This window comes from Mustelus asterias, chromosome 15, assembly GCF_964213995.1.
Source record: "Mustelus asterias chromosome 15, sMusAst1.hap1.1, whole genome shotgun sequence".
Classification (NCBI taxonomy): Eukaryota; Metazoa; Chordata; class Chondrichthyes; order Carcharhiniformes; family Triakidae; genus Mustelus; species Mustelus asterias.
The window spans coordinates 61,541,210-61,564,616 of record NC_135815.1 but is presented as its reverse complement, the minus strand read 5'-3'; the positions used below and the strand labels follow the sequence as shown (position 1 = coordinate 61,564,616).

Sequence of the window (23,407 nt, the reverse complement as noted above, 5' to 3'; positions counted from 1 at the left end):
ACATTTAAACATGGTTTAAACAAGCATTGTTTTATACTTTCTGGATGTCCCATGATCATATTATAAAGTAGTTGTGTTCTATGTTATGAATCAAGCACTGCTAGGAGTTGTTTTTTTTTGTTTTTGAATGTATTTCTTATCAATAAAAAATTCGGTGCAGCGCGAGCAAATTTTTATTCCGAAAGTGCGGCCCAGTGAAAAAAGTTTGGGAACATAAGAACATAAGAAATAGGAGCAGGAGTAGGCCATCTAGCCCCTCGAGCCTGCCCCGCCATTCAATAAGATCATGGCTGATCCGATAGTGGTTTAGTTCCACTTACCCGCCCGCTCCCCATAACCCTTAATTCCCTTACTGATCAGAAATTTATCTACCTGGAAACACTGGTATATGGAGTTAGTTTAGAAGTTGAAAAGCAGGACCTCAAGGGTAGTGATCTCTGATTGCTCCCAGTGCCACGTGCCAGTGAGGACAGAAATAGAAAGGTAGGCCAGATGAATGCATAGCTGAGGAGCTGGTGTAAGGGGGCAGGGATTTAGGTTCTTGGATTATTGGGATCTCTTCCGGGTAGAGGTGATCTGTACAAGAGGGACAGGTTGCACTTGAACTGGAGGGGGTCCAATATCCTTGCAGGGAGATTTGCTAGTGCTACCTGGAAGGGTTTAAACTAGTTTGGCAGGCGGTGGGACTCTGAGCAAGAGAGGAGCCAACGAGAAGTCAGAGAAAAATAGAGTAGCCAACAAGAGTAAGTTTAGTAGTCAGGATAGCCAGGGACACAGTAAAAGGAGAAAAAAAGACTTCTGTTTTAAACTGTATTTATTTTAATGCACAAGGTTTAACAGGTAAGGTGGATGAGCTCAGATCGTGGATTGGCTGTGGGGACTGTGATATTATCGCCTTAACAGAAACCCCATTTGGAGTACTGTGAGCAATTTTGGGCCCCACACCTCAGGAAGGACATACTGGCACTGGAGCGGGTCCAGCGGAGATTCACACGGATGATCCCAGGAATGGTAGGCCTGACATACGATGAACGTCTGAGGATCGTGGGATTATATTCATTGGAGTTTAGGAGGTTGAGGGGAGATCTGATAGAAACTTACAAGATAATGAACGGCTTAGATAGGATGGACGTAGGGAAGTTGTTTCCATTAACAGGGGAGACTAGGACGCGGGGGCACAGCCTTAGAATAAAAGGGAGTCACTTTAGAACAGAGATGAGGAGAAATTTCTTCAGCCAGAGAGTGGTGGGTCTGTGGAATTCATTGCCACAGAGGGCTGTGGAGGCCGAGACGTTGAGCGTCTTCAAGACAGAAATTGATAAATTCTTGATTTCTCGAGGAATTAAGGGCTATGGGGAGAGAGCGGGTAAATGGAGTTGAAATCAACCATGATTGAATGGTGGAGTGGACTCGATGGGCCGAATGGCCTTACTTCCGCTCCTATGTCTTATGGTCTTATGGCTGAGAGAAGGGCAGGACTGGTAGCTCAATGTTCCAGGATACAGATGCTACAGACATGACACAGGTATAGGTAAGCAAGAAGGGGAAGTTGTCATTTTGATAAGGGAGGCCATCCCTAATCAGACCGTGACAATCCAAATGTTGGTAGATCCTGTCCCTCAGAATCCCCTCCAGTCCTTAGAGATGATATTCTTGGGGGTTCATCAAATTAGGCCATGTGGATAGAACTTTAGAAATAAGAAAGGGATGGTCACTCTGATGTACCCTGTATTATAGACCGCCCCAATAGCCAGTGAGAACTAGAGGAGCAGATGTGTAGAGAGATTGCAGATAGTTGCAAGGGTAATAGGGTAGTATTAGTGGGAGATTTTAATTTATCCAGTATTGATTGGGCCACCCAGAGTGCAAAGGGCCTGGATGGGGTAGAATTTGTTAAATGCGTCCAAGAAAGTTTCCTGAATCAATATAGAGAGGGCCCTACTCAGGAGCGTGCAACATTGGATCTTCTCTTAGGAAAAGAGGTAGAGCAAGTGATTGAAGTGTCAGTGAAGGAGCATTTTGGGTCCAGTGACCATAACGCTATTAGTTTTAAAATAGTTATGGAAAAAGATAGGATGGATCCACAGGTTAAGATTCTGAACTGGAGCAGGGCCAATTTTAAGGGCATTAGGCAGGGTCTATTGGGTGAGGTCGATTGAGTGGCTCTGTTTGAAGGGAAAGGAGTGACTGGCAAATGGGAGGCTTTTAAAAATGTGATATCAAGAGTCCAGGGGCAGTATGTTCCTGATAGGATGAAGGGAAAGGCTGGCAAGTTTAGGGATCCCTGGTTGATGAGGGACATTCAGGCTCTGGTCAGGAAAAAGGATGTGGAGATGCCGGCGTTGGACTGGGGTAAACACGGTAAGAAGTTTAACAACACCAGGTTAAAGTCCAACAGGTTTATTTGGTAGCAAAAGCCACACAAGCTTTCGAAGCTCTAAGCCCCTTCTTCAGGTGAATGGGAATTCTGTTCACAAACAGAGCTTATAAAGACACAGACTCAATTTACATGAATAATGGTTGGAATGCGAATACTTACAACTAATCAAGTCTTTAAGAAACAAAACAATGGGAGTGGAGAGAGCATCAAGACAGGCTAAAAAGATGTGTATTGTCTCCAGACAAGACAGCCAGTGAAACTCTGCAGGTCCACGCAACTGTGGGAGTTACAAATAGTGTGACATGAACCCAATATCCCGGTTTGAGGCCGTCCTCGTGTGTGCGGAACTTGGCTATCAGTTTCTGCTCAGCGACTCTGCGCTGTCGTGTGTCGCGAAGGCCGCCTTGGAGAACGCTTACCCGAATATCAGAGGCCGAATGCCCGTGACCGCTGAAGTGCTCCCCAACAGGAAGAGAACAGTCTTGCCTGGTGATTGTCGAGCGGTGTTCATTCATGCGTTGTCGCAGCGTCTGCATAGTTTCCCCAATGTACCATGCCTCGGGACATCCTTTCTTGCAGCGTATCAGGTAGACAACGTTGGCCGAGTTGCAAGAGTATGTACCGTGTACCTGGTGGATGGTGTTCTCACGTGAGATGATGGCATCTGTGTCGATGATCCGGCACGTCTTGCAGAGGTTGCTGTGGCAGGGTTGTGTGGTGTCTTGGTCACTGTTCTCCTGAAGGCTGGGTAGTTTGCTGCGGACAATGGTCTGTTTGAGGTTGTGCGGCTGTTTGAAGGCAAGAAGTGGGAGTGTGGGGATGGCCTTGGCGAGATGTTCGTCTTCATCAATGACATGTTGAAGGCTCCGGAGGAGATGCCGTAGCTTCTCCGCTCCGGGGAAGTACTGGACAACGAAGGGTACTCTGTCCACTCAGCGGTCACGGGCATTCGGCCTCTGATATTCGGGTAAGCGTTCTCCAAGGCGGCCTTCGCGACACACGACAGCGCAGAGTCGCTGAGCAGAAACTGATAGCCAAGTTCCGCACACACGAGGAGGCCTCAACCGGGATATTGGGTTCATGTCACACTATTTGTAACTCCCACAGTTGCGTGGACCTGCAGAGTTTCACTGGCTGTCTTGTCTGGAGACAATACACATCTTTTTAGCCTGTCTTGATGCTCTCTCCACTCCCATTGTTTTGTTTCTTAAAGACTTGATTAGTTGTAAGTATTCGCATTCCAACCATTATTCATGTAAATTGAGTCTGTGTCTTTATAAGCTCTGTTTGTGAACAGAATTCCCACTCACCTGAAGAAGGGGCTTAGAGCTTCGAAAGCTTGTGTGGCTTTTGCTACCAAATAAACCTGTTGGACTTTAACCTGGTGTTGTTAAACTTCTTACAGGAAAAAGGAAGCATATATTGGTTTAGGCAAATCGGGGACAAGTGAATCCCTCAATGATTATAAAAAGTGTAAGAGTATACTTAAGAGGGAAATCAGGAGGGCAAAAATAGGGTATGAGATGGATCTGGCAGGTAAGGTTAAAGAAAATCCCAAGAGGTTAACTATATTAAGAGTAAAAAGATGGCTAGAGAGAGAATAGGTCCTCTTAAAGATGTGTGGAGCCACAGGAGATGGGTGAGATTTTTAATGAATATTTCTCCTGTGTTTACTGCAGAGAACATCATGGGTGCTAAAGAAATAAGGGAAACAAGTGATGATGTCTTGGGCCACATGCATATTACTAGGGAGGAGATATCTGCAGTCTTAAAGCACATTAAGGTGGATAAATCCCCTGGGCCTGATCAAGTGCATCCTTGAATCTTTTGGCAGGCTAAGGAAGAAATTGCAGTGACCCTGGCAGAGATATTTGCTTCATCTCTTTCCACTGGCGAAGGTCCAGAAGACTGCAGGGTGGATAATGTTGTTCTGTTATTTAAAAATGGTAGCAATGACAAGCCAGTGAATTACAAGCCGGTGAGCCTGACATTGGTGGTGGGTAAGTTACTGGAAGGGATTCTGAGGGACAGGATCTACCAACATTTGGATTGTCACGGTCTGATTAGGGATGGCCAACACGGTTTTGTGCGTGGGAAGTCATGTCTGACGAATGTTTTAGAGTTTTTTGAAGCGGTAGCCAAGAGGATGGATGAGGGTAGATGCTGTTCATCTGGACTTTAGCAAGGTCTTTGACAAGGTCCCGCATGACAGGCTAGTCCGAAACGTTAGGTCACATAGGATGCAGGGAAACCTACCAAAGTGGAATCAAAATTGGCTCAATGGGAGGAAGCATGAGGGGATGGTCGAAGGTTGTTGCTTGGACTAGAGGCCTGTGACTAGTGGTGTGCCTCAGGAGTCAGTGTTGGCTCCCGATGTGAATGTACAAGGCATGGTTAGTAAGTTTGCGAATGATACTAAATTTGGCGGCATCATTGATGGAGAAAGTTAACAATTACAGGGGATCTTGATCAGTTAAGGAAGTGGGTCAAAGATTGGTAAATGGATTTCAATACCGATAAGTGTGAGGTGTTGCATTTTGGAAAGTCAAACCAGGGTAGGATTTATACAGTGAATGGTAGTGCCCTGGGGAGTGTTGAGGAACAGAGGAACCTAGGAGTACAAGTACATAGTTCACCAAAAGTAGCATCATAGTTAGTTAGGGTGGTCAAGAGGCATTTAGCACACTGGCCTTCGGCAGTCGGGGCATTGAGTATAGGTGTTGGGACATTATGTTGCAGTTGTTGGTGAGGCTGCACTGTATTGTGTACAGTTTTGGTCACTCTGTTATAGGAAAGACATTGATAAACTGGAAAGAGTGCAAAGAAGATTTACAAGAATGTTGCCAGGGCTAGTGGACCTGAGTCATAGGGAGCGGTTGGCCAGGCTAGGGCTTTATTCCTTGGAACGAATGAGGGGCGACTTTATTGAGGTGTATAAAATCATGAGGGACATAGATAGGATGAACACACAGTCATTTTCCCAGGGTAGAGGAATTGAAAACTAGAGGGCATAGGTTTAAGGTGAGAGGGGAAAGATTTAAAAGGGACCCAAGGAGCAACTTCTTCATGGTTAGGTTGATTGGCCATGCTAAAAATTGCCCCTTAGTGTTCTGAGATGCGTAGGTTAGAGTGATTAGCGGGTAAATATGTAGGGATATGCGGGTAGGGTCTGGGTGGGATTGTGGTCGGTGCAGACTCGATGGGCCGAATGGCCTCCTTCTGCACTGTAGGGTTTCTATGATTTCTATGATTCTATGCAGAGGATGATGCATATATGGAATGAGCTGGCAGAGAAAGTGGATGAGGCAGGTTCAACAGCAACATTTAACAAGTATTTGAATAAGTACATGGATGGGAAAGGATTCGAGGGATATGGGCCAAATGCAGGCAATTGGGACTAGCTGGGAGGGCACCATGGACCGGTTGGGCCGAAGGGCCTGTTTCCTTGCTGTATTGCTCTATGATTCTATGACTACCATGATGATGGTGGTGCATAATATATCTTGGGGTTTTGGTCCACGACATTAACACTACAGTTAGCTATTTTGAGACAAATTGCACAGAAATCAACTACCAAAGTCCAAAGCAGTAAAGCACACAACAATTTCACAAGAGGCTAACTCATTCTTTTCCAATTATGTTAGCAATCATTGAAAATGATTTTCAATGTACTGATCGATATATATATATATTTGTATTTAAGAGAAATGTTTAAAAATTCAGCTTTACACGACAGGTAGTAGGCATGTCTGGAGAGAATACAGCTCAGATTCTGGGACAGCAGGGTAATTACTCTTTTCAACCTTGAATGTTAAGTAAACAGACTGTTGTTTACTCAAGTTCCGCTGGGATTTCCGACTAGAGTAACCAACAAGATGCTGTGGCTTATTTGCTGCAAGAAAAAAAACTTTTGCAGAAAGCTGTGCAGTTTGCAATTGAAGCTAGAAGGATTTTGCAGGTGTCTGGGACTCCCTCTCTTTCTCCCTGAAAGCTTGAAGACTGTCTACACATTATAGCAATTATATGGCATGTAAGTAGCATTCAAATCTATCATGTTGCTCTTTGGAGCTGAAACAGCAATAAGTTAGAAATTAAAGTTTTTCATTTTTAAATATTGTGCAATTGTTAATAGTTAGGTTGCTTAACGTTATATTTAAACAATGCTATTAAATATAGTTTTACTATAAAATATCTCTACTTTGTCAGTAGAATCATTCCTGGAAGGAAATATTCTTTCCTAACATTTATGCCAAAATAGAAAAATTGTGAGGTCTAGTCTGACTTCATACTATATCTTGGGGTTCTGGTCCAAGACATTAACACCACAGTTAGCTATTTTGAGACAAACTGCACAGAAATCTACTACCAAAGTCCAAAGCAATAAAGCACACAACAATTTCACAAGAGGCTAACTCATCCTTTTCCAATGATGTTAGCAATCATTGAAAATGATTTTCAATGTACTGAAAATCATTTTGTACTGGGATATGAAAAAGAATAAAATAGATCTTGTCAATTTTGCGCCAGGAAGTAATTACCCTACTGAATTTTCAGCTGTTTCAGATAGGCTGACAAATCAAAGTCCCAAACTAATTGTTTAAATTCAGGCTTACGTTGCAAACTTCCAGGTATTCAATGTAAAACGTTTTCTGAACAACAACTCTTACTCAAAATATCTGAAAATGCCTTCACGGCCTGTTCAAATGCAGTTTAGGCCATCTGGGTTTATGCCCCACACCCGAGGCAACAAATATGAAATAAAATAATGTGCAGTTGTAAAAAAGAACAAATAGAAAAATACCCATCTAAAGAAGAGTTAATTTGGGAAATTGTAAAGGGATCAGGGTTTAGGTGGATTGGAATCAAAGATTGACCGGTAACACAGTAAATAAAGCGAGTTTCAAAGAGGGGCTAGCTTAGGGACAGAATAGACAAAATGGAGAAAGAAAGGGCATCAAAACATCAAACAACGATAGAAAGACTGAAATGAAAAACAAAAAGGAAGCTCCTGATGAATACTGTACTCAAAGGATTAAAGGGTAGTGACTGCAGGGATATGAAATTGGCTGAAGGATCGTGGTAAAATATTGTTCTTTAAACTACTGGAAAGTATACAGTGATGACCCCACCACCCTCTCCTCACCCACAGATGTGTTAGGACCACTGCTCTGACATATATTAACAACCTAGATTTCGGTATATAATTTAAGAGTTTGCAAATGACACAAAACTCAGAAGTGTAGCAAATACTGAGGAGAATTGTGGCATATTTCAAGTGGCATAGACTAGTGAAATAGGCAGATGAAATTTAATGCAGATAAGCATGAAGGACTAAGTTAGGTAGAAAGAATGCAAGAAGCAATATAAACAAAATGGTACAATTTTGGAGGGGGTACGTTAACAAAGAAACTGGGGAATTAAGTATACAAATCTCTGAAAATTGTAGGACAAGTAGATGATACTGATAAAAAGCATAATGATATCCTTGGTTTTACAAATACAGACAAAGAGTAGAAAAGCAACAAAGCCTTATAAAATACCTTTTAGATCCCAACTGGTGCAATTGTGGCTAATTCTGGGCAAAGCACTTTAGCAAGGATGTCAAAGACATTTGAGAAGGTGCATAAACCAGAATGGTGTCAGGGATTTCAGTTAGGTGGAGAAGTTGGTATGGTTCTCCTTGTAGCAGAGAACGTCAAGAGGCCTTGATATCCATCCTAACGTGTGGCGCCCAGTATTGGACTCAATATTCCAGCTAAAGCCTAATCATTTAGTATATTGTTTTGTACACAATTCCTCTATTTATGAATTCCTGGAGCTTTATTTTAAACTAGTCTTTCCCCTTGTCATGTACCTTCAAAGGTTTGTTTATATACACCTCGAGTCACTATATTCTTGCAACCCCAATAAAATTCATGGAATAGAATCCTTACAGTGCAGAAGGCGGCCATTCAGCCCATCGACTGTCCGACAGCATCTTACTCAGGCCCTATCCCCATAACCTCACATATTCATCCCGTTAATTCCCGTAACCTATATATCATGGGATACTAAGGAGCAATGTTGCATGGCCAATCCACCTAACCTGCACATCTTTGGACTGTGGGTGGAAACCAGGGAACCCGGAGGAAACCCACGCAGACACAGGGAGAAGGTTCAAACTCCACACAGACAGTAACCCGAGGCTGGAATCGAACCAAGTCCCTGGCGCTGTGAGGCAGCAATGCTAACCACCGTGTCACCGTGCTGCCCTAAAATTGCACTATTTCATTTATATCAAATTGCTTTTTGCTTCCTTCCAAAATACATCACTTCACACTTTTCTGCATTTAAGTTCATTTGTCATGCCTGCCCATTTTACCAGACCTAATTGTTCTGCAATCTATTATCCTCCCCAATGTTTAGTACGTTTCCCAGTTTTGCATCACCTGAAAACAAATTTTGCCCTCTATATCTCAGCATAAATAATTAATGTTTTTCAAAAAGAGCAATATTTCCCTTGTTGACCACAGAGGGACACTGCTTTATGAAACCTCCTTCCTCAGACAAAGAAACAACTTAAAGGATGGTGGGATCAGGTTCAATCTACCTTTCAAAAGGGAATTGGTTACAAATTTGAAGCGGAGAAAATTTGCAGTGTGTGGAAGAAATGCTAGATGTTTTTATTTTCAGTACTATGTGTCATGTTGGGACTCTGAAACAAACATGAATCCTGATATATTCTCCCATCCCTTCAACAGATGAGTGTTCAGAAAGGAGACCAATGGTTCAATGTTTAGATTAGTGCCATCTCATATGTGATGAATTATAGACCGGTTAGCCTGGCATCAGTGGTGGGGAAATGCTGGAGTCAATTATTAAGGATATAATAACTGAGCATTTGGAAAGCAGTGACAGGATCGGTCCAAGTCAGCATGGATTCACTAAAGGGAAATCGTGCTTGACAAATCTTCTGGAATCTTTTGAGGATGTGACCAGTAGAGTGGACAAAGGTGAACCAGTGGACATTGTGTATCTGGACTTTCAAAAGGTTTTTGACAAGGTCGCACACAAGAGATTAGTGAGCAAAATTAAAGCTCATGGTATTCAGCTTAATGAATTTATGTGGATAGAGAATTGGTTGGCAGACAGAAAGCAGAGAGTGGGAATAAATGGGTTCTTTTCAGAGTGGCAGGCAGTGACTAGTGGGGTACCATAGGGTTCAGTGCTGGGACCCCAGATATTCACAATGTACATTAAATGATTTGGACAAAGATATTGAATGCAATATCTCCAAATTTGCAGATGACACTGAGCTGGGTGGCAGTGTGTGCTGTGAGGAAGATGCTAAGAGGCTGCAGGGTAACTTGGACAGGTTGGCTGAGTGGGCAAATACAATATAATGTGGATAAATGTGAGGTTATCCACTTTGGTGGCAAAAACAGTTAGGAAGATTATTATCTGAATGGTGGCAGTTTAGGAAAAGGGGAAAAGCAACGTGGATGTCATGATGGAACAGTTGCTGAAGGTTGGCATGCAGGTACAGCAGGCGGTGAGGAAACCTAATTGCATGCTGGCCTTCATTGCAAGAGGATTTGAGTATAGGAGTAAGGATGTCTTGCTGCAGTTATACAGGGCTTTGGTGAGGCCACACCTCGAGTATTGTGTGCAGTTTTGGTCTCCTACTCAGAGGAAGGACATTCTCGCTATTGAGGGAGTCCAGCGAAGGTTCACCAGACTGATTCCTGGAATGGCAGGACTGACGCATGAAGAGAGACTGGATCGACTGGGCTTGTACTCACTGGAATTTAAAGGAATGAGAGGGGATCTCAAAGAAACATAAAATCCTGATGGGACTGGACAGGCTAGATGCAGGAAAAATGCTGGGGAAGTGCAGAATTAGGGGTCACAGTCTAAGAATAAGGAGTAAGCCATTCAGGACTGAGATGAGGAAGAACCTCTTCACGCAGAGAGTTATGAATCTGTGGAGTTCTCTACCACAGAAAGCTGTTGGGGCCTGTTCGTTCGATATGCTCAAGAGGGAGCTGGACGTAGCCCTTGTGGTTAAAGGGGTCAAGGGGTATGAAGAGAAAGATACTGAAAGTGCATGATCAACCATGATCATATTGAATGGTGGTGCAGGCTCGAAGGGCTGAATGGCCTACTCTTGCACCTATTTTCTATGTTTCTATAATGTTAAGCCAATTCTTGATTTGCAAATTTGATTGAAAATATTACCTATGAGGTTAGTATTGGAGGATGGGCAAGACACTGGCTTTGTCCTGTCGGGACCTGATTCTATTCTCTTCAAAAGTTATGATTGCTTAATAACAGAGAGTTCTCCATTTGGATCTGTCCTGGTTGTTTTTCCCCATGCAGTGGGGAATCCATAAAAGGCCCAGCAAAGTCCACATGCATTCGCACCCAGGGCTTACCAGGCCACTTCCATGCATGTAGGGAGGCTGGGGGGACGGTGTCTGGCCAAGTCGGTATTGTCTGCATCAAGACCAGGTCACCATATGTAGCTTCTGGCTCGCATTTTCATTTTTGAAATCCCAGGATGGCCATGGTGTCATTCCATAAGTATCAGACGTTGCCCTGGGCAAAGGACAACTACATGGCAGCCCCAGAGGATGATACTATCCTCAACACTGAGCTCGTCGCTTCATCAGACAGTGATTCATTTCATCGGCGGACTGTCCTCTGAATCCCCCATTGTAATGTCATGTGTTTTATTTTAGATAGCATTGAGTCCTTTTGTGTCCAGCCCTTGATTTGCCTTGCAGACACCGACAAGGGCACACTTGCTATCATTTTCTAAAATTCCTTAGATTCCAAAACGGTCCCATTAAATTGGAAGTTGACAAATGTAACACCTCTTTTCAAGAAAGGAGGGAGATCGAGAGAAACAAGGAATTACAGACCAGTTAGCCTGACATCATTCAGTGGGAAAATACTGGAATCTATCATTAAGGAAGTCTTAACAATGCACTCAGAAAAGCAGAGTATGATTAGAACAAGTCAACATGGACAGGGAGCAAAGAGTGGAGATATGGGTATTTTTAGGTTGACAGGCCGTGACCAGTGGACTGACGCAAGGATCGGGGTGGCTCAGCAATTTACAATCTACCCTGACATATATGCCCATTCTTAGCTTCTTGTCTGTTACCCAATCCTCAATCCATGTTAATATATTACCCCCGACTATGACCATATGGCCCACTGGGCCTACTCTGCCACTCAAAGAACAAAAAAAAGTCCAGCACAGGAACAGGCCCTTAAGCCCTCCAAGCCTGTGCTGATCATGATGCCTGCCTAAACTAAAACCGTTTGCACTTACGGAGTCTGTATCCTTCCATTCCCATTCTATTCATGTATTTGTCTAGTTGTCCCTTAAATGCCACTATCATACCTGCTCCCACCACCTCCCCAGGCAGCGCGTTCCAGACATTCACCACCCTCTATGTAAAAATCTTGCCTCGCACATCTCCTCTAAACTTTTCCCGCACACCTTAAATCTATGTCCCCTAGTACTTGACTTTTTTTACCCTAGGAAGGAGCATCTGACTATCCACTCTGTCCATGCCACTCATAATTTTGTAGACCTCTATCAGATCATCCCTCATCCTCCGTCGTCTCAGTGAGAACAAACCGAGTTTATCCAACCTCTCCTCATAACTAATACCCTCCAGATCAGGCAACATCCTGGTAAACCTCTTTTCTACTCTCTCCAAAGCATCCACATCCTTCTGGTAGTGTGGTGATCAGAATAGTACACAAAATTCTAAATGAAGCCTAGCGAAGGTTCAGTACAGCTGCAGCATGACCTGCCAATTTTTATACTCAATGCCCCAACCAATGAAGGCAAGCATGCCGTATTCCTTCTTGACTACCTTAGCCACCTGCGTTGCCACTTTCAGTGATCGGTGGACATGTACGTCCAATATTCAACATGATCATAGCTGATTTTGGACCTCAACTCCACTTTCTCATTCACTCCTCTTAGCTTGATTCTCTGAGACACCAAAAATCTATCAATCTATCAATGTTAGATTGAGAACAGTCTTGCCTGTCCCGAGGCATGGTACATTGGGGAAACCATGCAGACGTTATGACAACGGATGAATGAACACCGCTCGACAATCACCAGGCAAGACTGTTCTCTTCCCTGTGGGGGAGCACTTCAGTGGTCACGGGCATTCAGCCTCTGATCTTCGGGTAAGCGTTCTCCAAGGTGGCCTTCATGACACACGACAGCGCAGAGTCGCTGAGCAGAAACTGATAGCCAAGTTCCGCACACATGAGGATGGCCTAAACTGGGATGTTGGGTTTATGTCACACTATCAGTAACCCCCACAGCTTGCCTCCTGGACTTGCAGAATCTCACTGACTGTCCTGTCTGGAGACAATACACATCTCTTTAACCTGTGCTTAATGCTCCCTCCACTCACATTGTCTGTATCTTTAAGACCTGGTTAGCTGTAGAGATTCGCATTCTAATCAGTATTCTGTAACTTGATTTTGTGTCTCTGTGCCCTGTTTGAGAGCAGATTTCCACTCCATCTGACGAAGGAGTAGCGCTCCAAAAGCTAATGGCATTTGCTACCAAATAAACCTGTTGGACTTTAACCTGGTGTTGTTAAAACTCTTACTGTGTTTATCCCAGTCCAACGCCAGCATCTCCACATCAAGGAAATTCTATTCATGGGTCTGTGACCATTGACAAATGGAAGAATAAGAACAAAGCACAATTGTAACACAAGAACACAGCAAGACCTCGGGCTGCAGAAGATAAAAATAACTCGACTGTAGAGATCTGTTGCGCAGATTTGAAAACGACACAGGGAAAGAAAGAAAAACAGAAGTCTTGGACCATCTGTGGTTGCTAGAGTCAGGGGAAAACAAGTAGCATTTAAACTGTAGGATTTTGACTATCTTCCTTTGTTAAGTATAACTTTCATTGCTTATTAAATGGTCCTGATAATACTTCATTAAATGTCTTGTTGTCCAAAATGTATCGTCTGGATTTAACTATTCGATCACTTTCCTAGGCAGCCTCCCCACATTCTACCTCTATAAACTTGATCATCCAAAATTCTGCTGCCCATGTTCCAGCTTGCACCCTGCATCAGTGCCCAATGACCTACTTTGGTTCTTGGAATACCTCATTCTTAGAATTCTCATTCTGGTTTTCAAATTACTCCATGGTCTCAACCCCTCCCTTTCTCTGCAATTTCTCTTAGATCGAGATATTTGAACTGCTCCAATTCTGACTTGTTGAACATCCCTGATTTTAGTTGCTCAACCACTGCATCATGCCTTTAACAGCCAAGGCCCTAAACTATGGAATACTTTTCCTAAACCTCTCTGCCTCTTTTACATTTCTCCTTTAGAAAACCCATTAAAAGCTAACCTCTGTCATCATATCTCATATAGCTCCATGTCAAATCTTGTTTGAAATGCCCTTTTGAAACACGTTGGGAGGTTTTACGATGTTAAAGCTGCTTTGCAAAGACAAGCTGTTTTTGTTGTCGCCAGGAAGCAAGGCTGAGACAAAAGGATGCAGGCAAAATTTACAGGAATTGTTTCAAGGATGAGGGACTTCAGTTACATGAATAGATTGGAGATTGTCAGGCTAATAGAATAGAATGCTGTGAGGAGATTTGATAAGAGGTGTTCAAAATCATGAGGGGTCTAGGTGGTGGAAGAGTCAAAAATCAGAGGACACCGATTTAAGGCGATTGGCAAAAGAAGAAAAGGCAACACAGGAAAAACCTTTTTACGCGGCATGTGGGCAGGATCTGGAGTGCACTGCCCGAGTGCGCAGTGGAAGCAGATTCAGTCATGGCTTTCAAAAATGACTTGGATAATTATCTGAAGAGAAAAAAATTGCAAGATTATGGGGAAAAAAATCAAGGGAATGAGACCAGCTGAATTGTTCTTTCAGAGAACTGGCACAGCCTCGATGGATCAATCGGCCTCCTTCTATGCTGTAAACATTCTGATTCTACAATGCGTGTGCTGAATGGTGGAGATTAGAAGTTGCTACTCCACTCAATCAGCAGACATAATGTACTTCAAAACTATATTGCTTTTTTTATTTCATTCAACAGAATTTCTTAGTTTTTATTCTTTAGATTTAGACTCAAGAAAATGTTAACATGAATATTATGGCAACATTTCAAATTCCTAGCCTGTCTGAATCTTAAGTTTGTATATCAACAATGCAGAAGACATTTAATTCAGCGGTTCTCAAACTTTTTTGATCAAACAATCGCTTGTCAAATGACTTGTGATTACACACCACACCAGGCTCTCCAACACCGCCCCACCCCTCGGAAAGCAACTATTTAATCTTTGTGAAGGTCAAGTTCATCAGTAACCTTCTAAAGAGACATGAAATTTTACTCGGTCAGTGTATTGTAATGAACAAATCAATGCGATTGGTGATATGGAAACCTTTAACTTCCCTTTAACTGAAAGGCGACCATAAATTTATCATATCAAACATGTTGCATGTTCAGCAACATTCCTATTGCATACTTTACCACCCAGCATCTTCCTGCTCTTTCTGGTGTAGGATTAGACTCAGTGGCTGGAATTCTACCACCTCATGTGCCACAGAATCGGCGGGGGCGAGTGTCCAACAACGGAAATCTCTGTTGACCTCGGGCGGGAATTTCCATTCTCACCAGAGCGAGGCAGTAAAATCCCACCTATTGACTCCAAATGGGAATGCTGATACTAGTTCAGATGTAACCCTCCACCACCCACCTACTCACTGCACAGTTGCTGAATGTTTCAAGACTTTTTCTCCCTCTTCTTGTGGTTTTCAAGGAATGTGTGTTTATAACATGGCCAAACAGGTTAATTAACAATCTGCCTCAACCTAGCATGACACTCCATAGCTCCAGACTGCAACATGTATGTATGTAGAAGTGCTTTTGCAATAGCAACACTGACTCTCCAAGTGATCACAAAGGGTGGCATGGTGGCACAGTGGTTAGCACTACTGTCTCACAATAATAGGTACCTGGGTTCAATTCCGACTTCGGGTGACTGTGTGTATGGAGTTTGCACTTTCGCCCCATATCTGCATGTGTTTCCTCCAACACTCAAAAGATGTGTAGGTTAGGTGGATTGGCAATGTTAAATTGCCCCTTAGTCAGAGGGTAGCAGGGAAAATACATGGGGTTACTGGTATAGAGCCTGGGTGGGATTGTTGTTGGTGCAGGCCAGATGGGCCGAATAGTCTCCTTCTGCACTGTAGGAATTCTATGATACCAACATCACAGCCATTTACCAATCTGTCTATACTGGGATACTGTTTATAGGTTTGCAGCATTTCTGACATTGGGCACCACCATTAACTGGAACTTTCGTCTGGATTCAGTTGCCTTAATTAGTACACAAAGCCCAGCTTGGTGGTCACTCCAAACTTGAGACGAGACTAATGTGATGACTCCTCCATATTATCCACTGTCCTGAGTTCTACAAGTCCCTTCTGGTGTCTCCTGGCATCTCTTCTCTCAGGATTCTTAGTCAGTTTTTGAGCCTGCAAATGCAGCAACATTTCGCTCACTATCTTGGCCCCATATGTTCACTTACCAGTATTTTGCTGTGTGAGCACACAAAGTCCCAAGCTTGGTTGATCAAGTGGAAATAGAAAATCAAAATAATGGCCAACAACACAAGCCCAACCTATGTTATCTCAGCAGTGGACCCCAATCACATTATTTAATGGACTTCTTGAAAAGTCTCTTTGAACCTCCAAGGATCTGTGGATACTGGTTTTCAGAATCATTGATCTAACTAATGATCCAAAACTAAAAATAAGCATTGATCCTTGTAATAGTTGAATTCTTTGTTTTTCAAAAAAAATATTGTTAGACCAGCTGCATTAACAAATACAATAACTTAGATTTGAATTGATATCCTGTTTCCTTTTATGAAGGTCACAACAGACGATTTGTATTGAGGGTAAATAATGGAATGGAGAGTTAAGTCAGTGCTTTTATAAACAACCAAAGTCTTTAGTGACTGAAGCAACAAATGTTTAGATAACAGAAATATTGGAAAATCTTGCAACAGGATACAACTTCTCATTTTAACTATCACTGCATCTGACTTTGTGTTAACATTCAGGGAAAATAAAATGCACGTTTCAGAAGAGTTCTCAGCTTTAAAATTCTTTTATGGTGGAAGTGTTCTTTGTTCTTTGTATGTTCAATTTTAGGAACAACTTTTTTCTGCTAAGTTTTGGTCACCCATCATACGCTCACAGGGTAGATAGCCACACAAAATTTATGATGCCTTTCCTGTGTTCTAATAATTCCCTTCAAGTCTAACCTAAAAAGCCACTGCACTAGAATCAATTTTTCACTTACTAAAGTAGTAAGCAGCAGTCTGAGTGAGATTGTGAAATTATGGAGATTGTTTATGGACTCGTGCTTACTTTGATCAGAGTTAAAGCTGCCACAACATTACACAGAATCCTTCAGAGCCAGCATGGAGACTGTTTTGGCTGGATTAAAGCCGTCCCAGAGAATGAAAATCGGTGTCTCACGCAAGTTCTTAACTAAATAATTGTCAATTAGCCTTTTCCTCGCAAATCTCCTCAAGGATCTCACCATGGCCACTTCGGGGTTCCCAGCCTTCAATCAGCTCATAAGGATTGGGACAATAGAATTAAAATTCAGCCCCATTGTTTTCACAAAGCAAAGTGCCCAAAAATCCTTGATACATATTTTACATGGAAGGAAAATGGGAATAATACTAAACCAGTGAAGTTCCAAAAAAATGTGAACATCAGAGCCGAGTGATACCTGTGTCAGCCGAAGGCAGCACTAAGGTAGATTCTCAGTTTATTTCCTCATCAAACAACAAAGCAAACAAAATGTATTTGCTTAGCAAACAAAACTTATTTAGATAGCAAAGGACAGCAAGCAGTCCATAGAGGCTATTTTTAAAAAATCTCAGAAAGACTGCAAACAGCAACTACATCAGTCTCCAATAAAAGAGAGGTGATTCTTTCAGTTGATTAGTTATCTACAAATTATGAATGATTCCAGTCAGTCCAATCTCCAAAATGGGAGAATTACCCAATCATCTTCAATCTGATCTGAACTTGGCGAGTTACTAAGATGCAACCAGATGACAATGTCAATTTACTTTTACTTACACCTACCAACAGAACGACAAACACTTGCTTGGATCTCTGAAATTAGATGCTGTGAAAAATGGGCAGAGATCTTTACACACTGACTGAGAAGCTTCGGCTAAAATGTGAGTCAATTCACATCCTTAACATTTAATATTGCTCTCATAATGCGGTTTCAGAGACTTGACTGTTCTGTGGAACTCCACTAAGTCTGCAAAAGCATGCCCTGACATTCTGGTTGCTTGCCCTTTCAATTCACCGCTATGTTCTGATATTCACGTTTCTGCCCTCTGCTGCAGCATTGCAATGAAGCTCAATTCAAGTGTGAGGAACAGCACCTCATTTTTCAATTAGGTACTTGGCAGCCTTTGGGACTCAACATTGAGTTCAAAAAAGAAGAAAGTTCATAGTCTGATTTTATTTTTTTGGCTAGCTGCCATTTTGTATCTTGTTTTCATGTTTTTGCTTCCACACAGAGCTGGTCCTTCATTCTGTCATTAACACTTAGCAATGTTTTGTTTCTTGACTACAACCATTACCACTTCCTTTGCCATTTGTTCCACGACACCTTTATCATTTAATCTCTCCAACCTATCCCGGACCTTCCTTTTTGCCCTCCCTGATGCACTCCCCACCACCTTTCCAATAGCATAAAACCCATCACATTGCTACCTCTCTTCAGTTCCAACGAGACAGGTTAGACTTGAATCGTTAACTCTGTTTCCCTCTCCACAGATGCTGCTAGGTCTGCTGAGTTTTCCCAATACATTATTTTTATTTCATATTTCCAGCATCCACAATATTTTGCTTTCATTTTATGTAGATATTCATTTTAACTCAACTGTTCAAAATTCATGAAGCTTGGCTGCAATTCTTACAACACATATTCTAAATCTGTGTACAATTAAGGCATTTTTATGAACATTGGGGCTACAGGAAAGTTGGTGTGATGGAAGATACAGTTTGGTCATTCTCATCATAAAATCATAATGCACAGGATGAGGCCATATAGTCGATTGTGCCTGTGCCAGCTCTTTGAAAATAGCTGCCAAATAGTCCCAATTGTTTCGCTTTGTCAATACTCAACATTTTTTTTTATTTTTCAGCTACAGATTCAATGGCCATTTGAATGTTATTATTGATCCTGCTCCCACCACCCTTGCAAGCTGCCCATTCCTGATCAGTACACTTCATCAAGAAAATGCTCATCCCCTCTCTGGTTCTTTCGTTAAATTAACTTGAATTGGTAAGTACCAACCCTCCTGCCTCCTCCCTATTTACCCTATTGAAAACTCTTAACTTTACTGCTCTGAGGACAGCAATACCAACCTCTCTGGTCCTTCCACATAACTAAACCCCTCACCCTTGATATCATTCTGGTATATCTTTTGCCCTTTGCATTCCTAGCGTGGTGCCTAAAATTGGACTTGATGCTCCAGATGAGCCATAACCATTTATTTATAAAGGTTTAATATAACTTCACTGCTTTTGTGACATATTTATAAACCCCAGGACTCCTTACGCATTTTAAAAAAATGTTTTAACTTTTATCAAGTTGGCTTCCCACCATTGAAAAATTCCAACACTATACCACGAGTAACCCATGGTCTCATGGAGCCCGGAGAGGTATTTATCAGTTATTCCTAAAATGACATCAGAACTTACTTTGGGCGGCACGGTGGCACAGTGGTTAGCACTGCTGCCTCACGGTGCTAGGGCCCTGGGTTCAATTCCAGCCTTGGGTGACTGTATGTTGGAGTTTGCATATTCCCCCAGTGTCTGCATGAGTTTCCTCCGAGTGCTCCAGTTACCTCCCACAGTCTAAAGATGTGCAGGTTAGGTGGGTTTGCTATGATAAATGGGCTCTTAGTGTCAGGGGGATTAGCAGGATAAAAATATGAGGTTATGGGGATAGGGTGTGGGTAGGTCTGTTGTCAGTGCAGACTTGATGGGCCGCATGGCCTCCTTCTGCACTGTAGGGATTCTATGGCTCTATATCCCCTGCATTTTGCCTCCACTAGTGTTATTAATAATATGGACACAAGGTTATATGTGAGAATCCATGAAGCCAATAGTCTTTTTTCTCACTCTTCTTTCCATAAGAGTTTTAAGAGAAAGTCTCAAACATAACACCCAATTCATTCAGCTCAGGTGGCATCTAGCAAAAGGGACCAGTCATTAGTAGGAAGAAAATAAAAGAATTTACACTCTAACAATAATTAAAGATTTGACTACAAGACTCCCCCAGTGGCTCAGCTGGTTAAAACAGTGAAATAGTCTCTGCTGATTTTAGTAAGGATAGTGATGGAGTGTGACAATTGTCCTCAGTCAACAAACACAAGGGTAATAGGTCACTGGAACTTAGTACAAATTAGTACACCACAAACAGAGTTTTGAATAAGTGCAAATTTACCAAGGGTGCAAGGTGAGAGGCTGGCCAGGACACAAATTCAAAAATTCAGTATCAAATCATACAGTGACAGACACACACTCCTCTGCGAAGTTCATCATCTGTCGCATTATAGTGGACTCAGTGGAGAGGGGGACATGCCACTGCAGAGTGTGTGTTTCCAGTTTGTCTTTCCGTAGTTCCTGACAACTGATTGTTGCAGAATTGATTGAGGCTTGGGCACAGCTGTAGGTGGTGGACTGCTCACAGTGAAAAAATAACTGGTGGGAAATAAATAATGGGTTGGGTTTAATCAACACAAACAGCTCATGAAATTGTGATGGGTGGCACGGTGGCTAGCATTGCTGCCTCACACAGCCAGAGATCCAGGTTCGATTTCCGGTTTGGGTCACTGTCTGTGTGCAGTCTGCATGTTCTCCCCGTGTCTGCATGGGTTTCCTCCAGGTGCTCCGGATTCCTCCCACAGTCCAAAGATGTGCTAGTTAGGTGCATTGGCTATGCTAAATTCTCCCTCAGTGTACCCTAATAGGCACCACAGTGTGGCGACAAAGGGATTTTCACAGTAACTTCATTGCAGTGTTAATTAATGTAAGCCTGCTTGTGACTAATAAATAAATAATAATAGAAATGGAATGCTGAGATTCTGATAAGCAATAAGACCTGTTTTGTTATGCACACTTAAAATTGGAGCAAGTTTTAGCTAATTTGCTTGATATCAGGTAAGCTAGACAGAACTGGAACAGCTATACGATTGGGGTTTGATGGCAAGATTGTAAAGTCATCAGCAAACGAAAGACATTGTATCACATGGTGGGAGGAGTTTTGTGTGGAGCAAAAATAAACAGACAGACCTGTTGGGCTGAATGCTTTTTTCTGTGTTGTGAATATTATGTGATACTATTTGAGGACGTGCATTGAGTTTCCTTTCGTCCTGTTGAAAATTTCTTCCTCACCAAAAATGATTAGTCATTCATCTTGTTGTTCTTTTGGATCTTCCTGTGAGCAAAATGGTGGTTTCTGCCTAAATAGGAGCCTATGAACTTCAAAGTGATTACGTTTGCTTGACGATCTTTCCAAGAAACAGGATACAACTGCAAAGACTTTATGCTCATCGCATTATATAAAACAGACAAGTACATAGTTGTGCATAGGCTTCACTGCAATAACCTTATTCACCTGGTCATCATTAACCACCTGGAGCACAATATGGCTAAGAAAACATCCAATACAAACACTCTGGTGTTCAAGCTTAGATGAACTGAAGGCCGATTAAAAGAACTATCCATTTTCTTTACAAAAATAAAACCTAAAGTTTCTATAAATGTTTATGCACTTTCATAATTTCAGAGCACTTTATAGATTTTGTTTTCTCTCAAAAGAAATCTTTTTCATATTTTAAAAAGAGTCAGATTTCCACGAGACCTTTCCTGAAAGCCTCAAGGTAGAATCATTCTGCAGAAAGGACAATCTCACATCATGTCAATCATTACTGAAGCCTTTGGAAACTGTTCAAAGCAGAATCATTCCTCAAACTATTGGAGTCTTTGGAAATGGTACGTAGTAACAAATCACTAAGTGAAGCAATAAGTGAAAAATCGATTGACAAGAATCATGTAACAGCCTTTTTTCTTATGGATAGCTTGTTGCAAGTTGATTACAGGTCAAATACTGAACAACAATGATGTACATCCCACACAGGTGACCAATGAAGGGTAGTATTTTACATTATAATAATAAAATTGTTTGCAGCAGGGAGCAGTAAGCAAGGAGCTTTGAGCACACCAAAAACAGTTTGAGGAAAAGTGTGGAAAAGATCAAAAAAACTGGTGAAAATGTGGTACTAATATAGGGAATATTGCTGGGTTGGAAGTCTGAAACAAAAGCAGAAAATACTAGGAATGTTGACCAGGTCCAGCAACATCCGTGGAGACAGAAACAGAGTTAACAGGCCAGATTTTCAAAGTGGGTTAAGGAACCCAATGCCCAGATAATTTCCAAGTCCCAAACCTGTGCCATGACCCACACTATTTTGAAATGTCCAATTAATAGTGCTCATGTCTCCAAGATGTGCTGCCACCAGAATGAGAGCAGAAAGAACAGACAGCCTAACCCCGCATGGCTGCCCCAGTCCCTGCATGTCTTCAGGCTGTCTTATGCCTAAAATAGACTCCACCTCCTGGGGTGATTATCCACTCTCAGTCTCAATTAGTTCCTCAAGCCAGGTGACCCTTTTCTGCTGTGTTGCCCTTAAAGGAGCAATCACAACAGTCCCCAGGCCTCAGTGCCTTTCTCAGCATATAGGAAAAAAAACCTTACTCCTCCCCACTTTGAACTTAACCACTGTATACTAAAGTACACAAGACTGTTTGGGTTTACCAAATACACATTTGTAATTGCATTCTCATCCTCCATCAGTTAACAAACTCCTCAAAGGACATAATGAGCCATTCATTTGAGGCAGGTTCCCCGTTTCTCCTCCCTTTGTAAATTGGAATGCATCCTGGAGGCATCTGGATCCAGAGGTGCCATCTGAGAATACAATTTCTAAACATCGCTCGCTTCAGTTCCTGACCCCACCAACAATTGAAAATCCAGCCCAACGTTTCAAGTTGATGACCTCAGATCAAACACTAATTCTGTCTCTCCACAAATGCTGGCAGGCCTGCTGAGCATTCCCAGCATTTTCTGTTTTTATTTTGATAAAAATGCAGACTCTGTTGGCACATGAGGTGGTCAAAGCAATCTTGTAGTGCATTCTATGTAATCATACATTATTCTATCCAAAATGTTTTTCACAGCCAATGCCCAAGAACATATTTTGCAAAACAGCAGTATTGAAAAGTAATCAGGCCAGGGGCTAAAAGATTCTTTTACAGTTTAAATTCCTTAAAAAAAATAATCTATCTGGTTATTTAACTGGTTTTACAGCTAGATGCAACTTCCAACTGATTGTTAATTTGCTGGTGAATTAACCTGCAATATCATGTTTAAACCCAGTAGATATAAAACAATACATCAAAAATTTAACATTCGGGTCAAAGACCTTTTATCAAAACAATACTATTAATTTATGCAGATTTAGCCTAAATGACTGACACAGACACACACTCTCTCATGGGCAAACCATAGTTCTGCAAATAGATCAGTGAAGCAAAATGTCCATTAACCACATGGTCTGACAATTCACATAATGTAACGCTATATTGCACATTAATGACTTGTAACATTCAGGTAATTTTTGGTCAGTTTATGTCATTCTCTGTTGGTCATGATGTGGAGATGCTGGCGTTGGACTGGGGTAAACACAGTAAGAGTTTTAACAACACCAGGTTAAAGTCCAACAGGTTTATTTGGTAGCAAATGCCATTAGCTTTCGGAGCGCTGCTCCTTCCAAATAAACCTGTTGGACTTTAGAACAAAGAACAATACAGCACAGGAACAGGCCCTTCGGCCCTCCAAGCCCGTGCTGCTCCCTGGT

The 23,407-nt window shown here is 42.1% G+C and overlaps 1 protein-coding gene across 3 annotated transcripts in view; it reads right to left on the bottom strand.

Annotated features, from left to right (window-relative positions):
* Positions 1-23,407, bottom strand: part of zdhhc14 (zDHHC palmitoyltransferase 14) — a 264,960-nt gene that overhangs the window by 169,299 nt on the left and 72,254 nt on the right. The window lies entirely within an intron of this gene.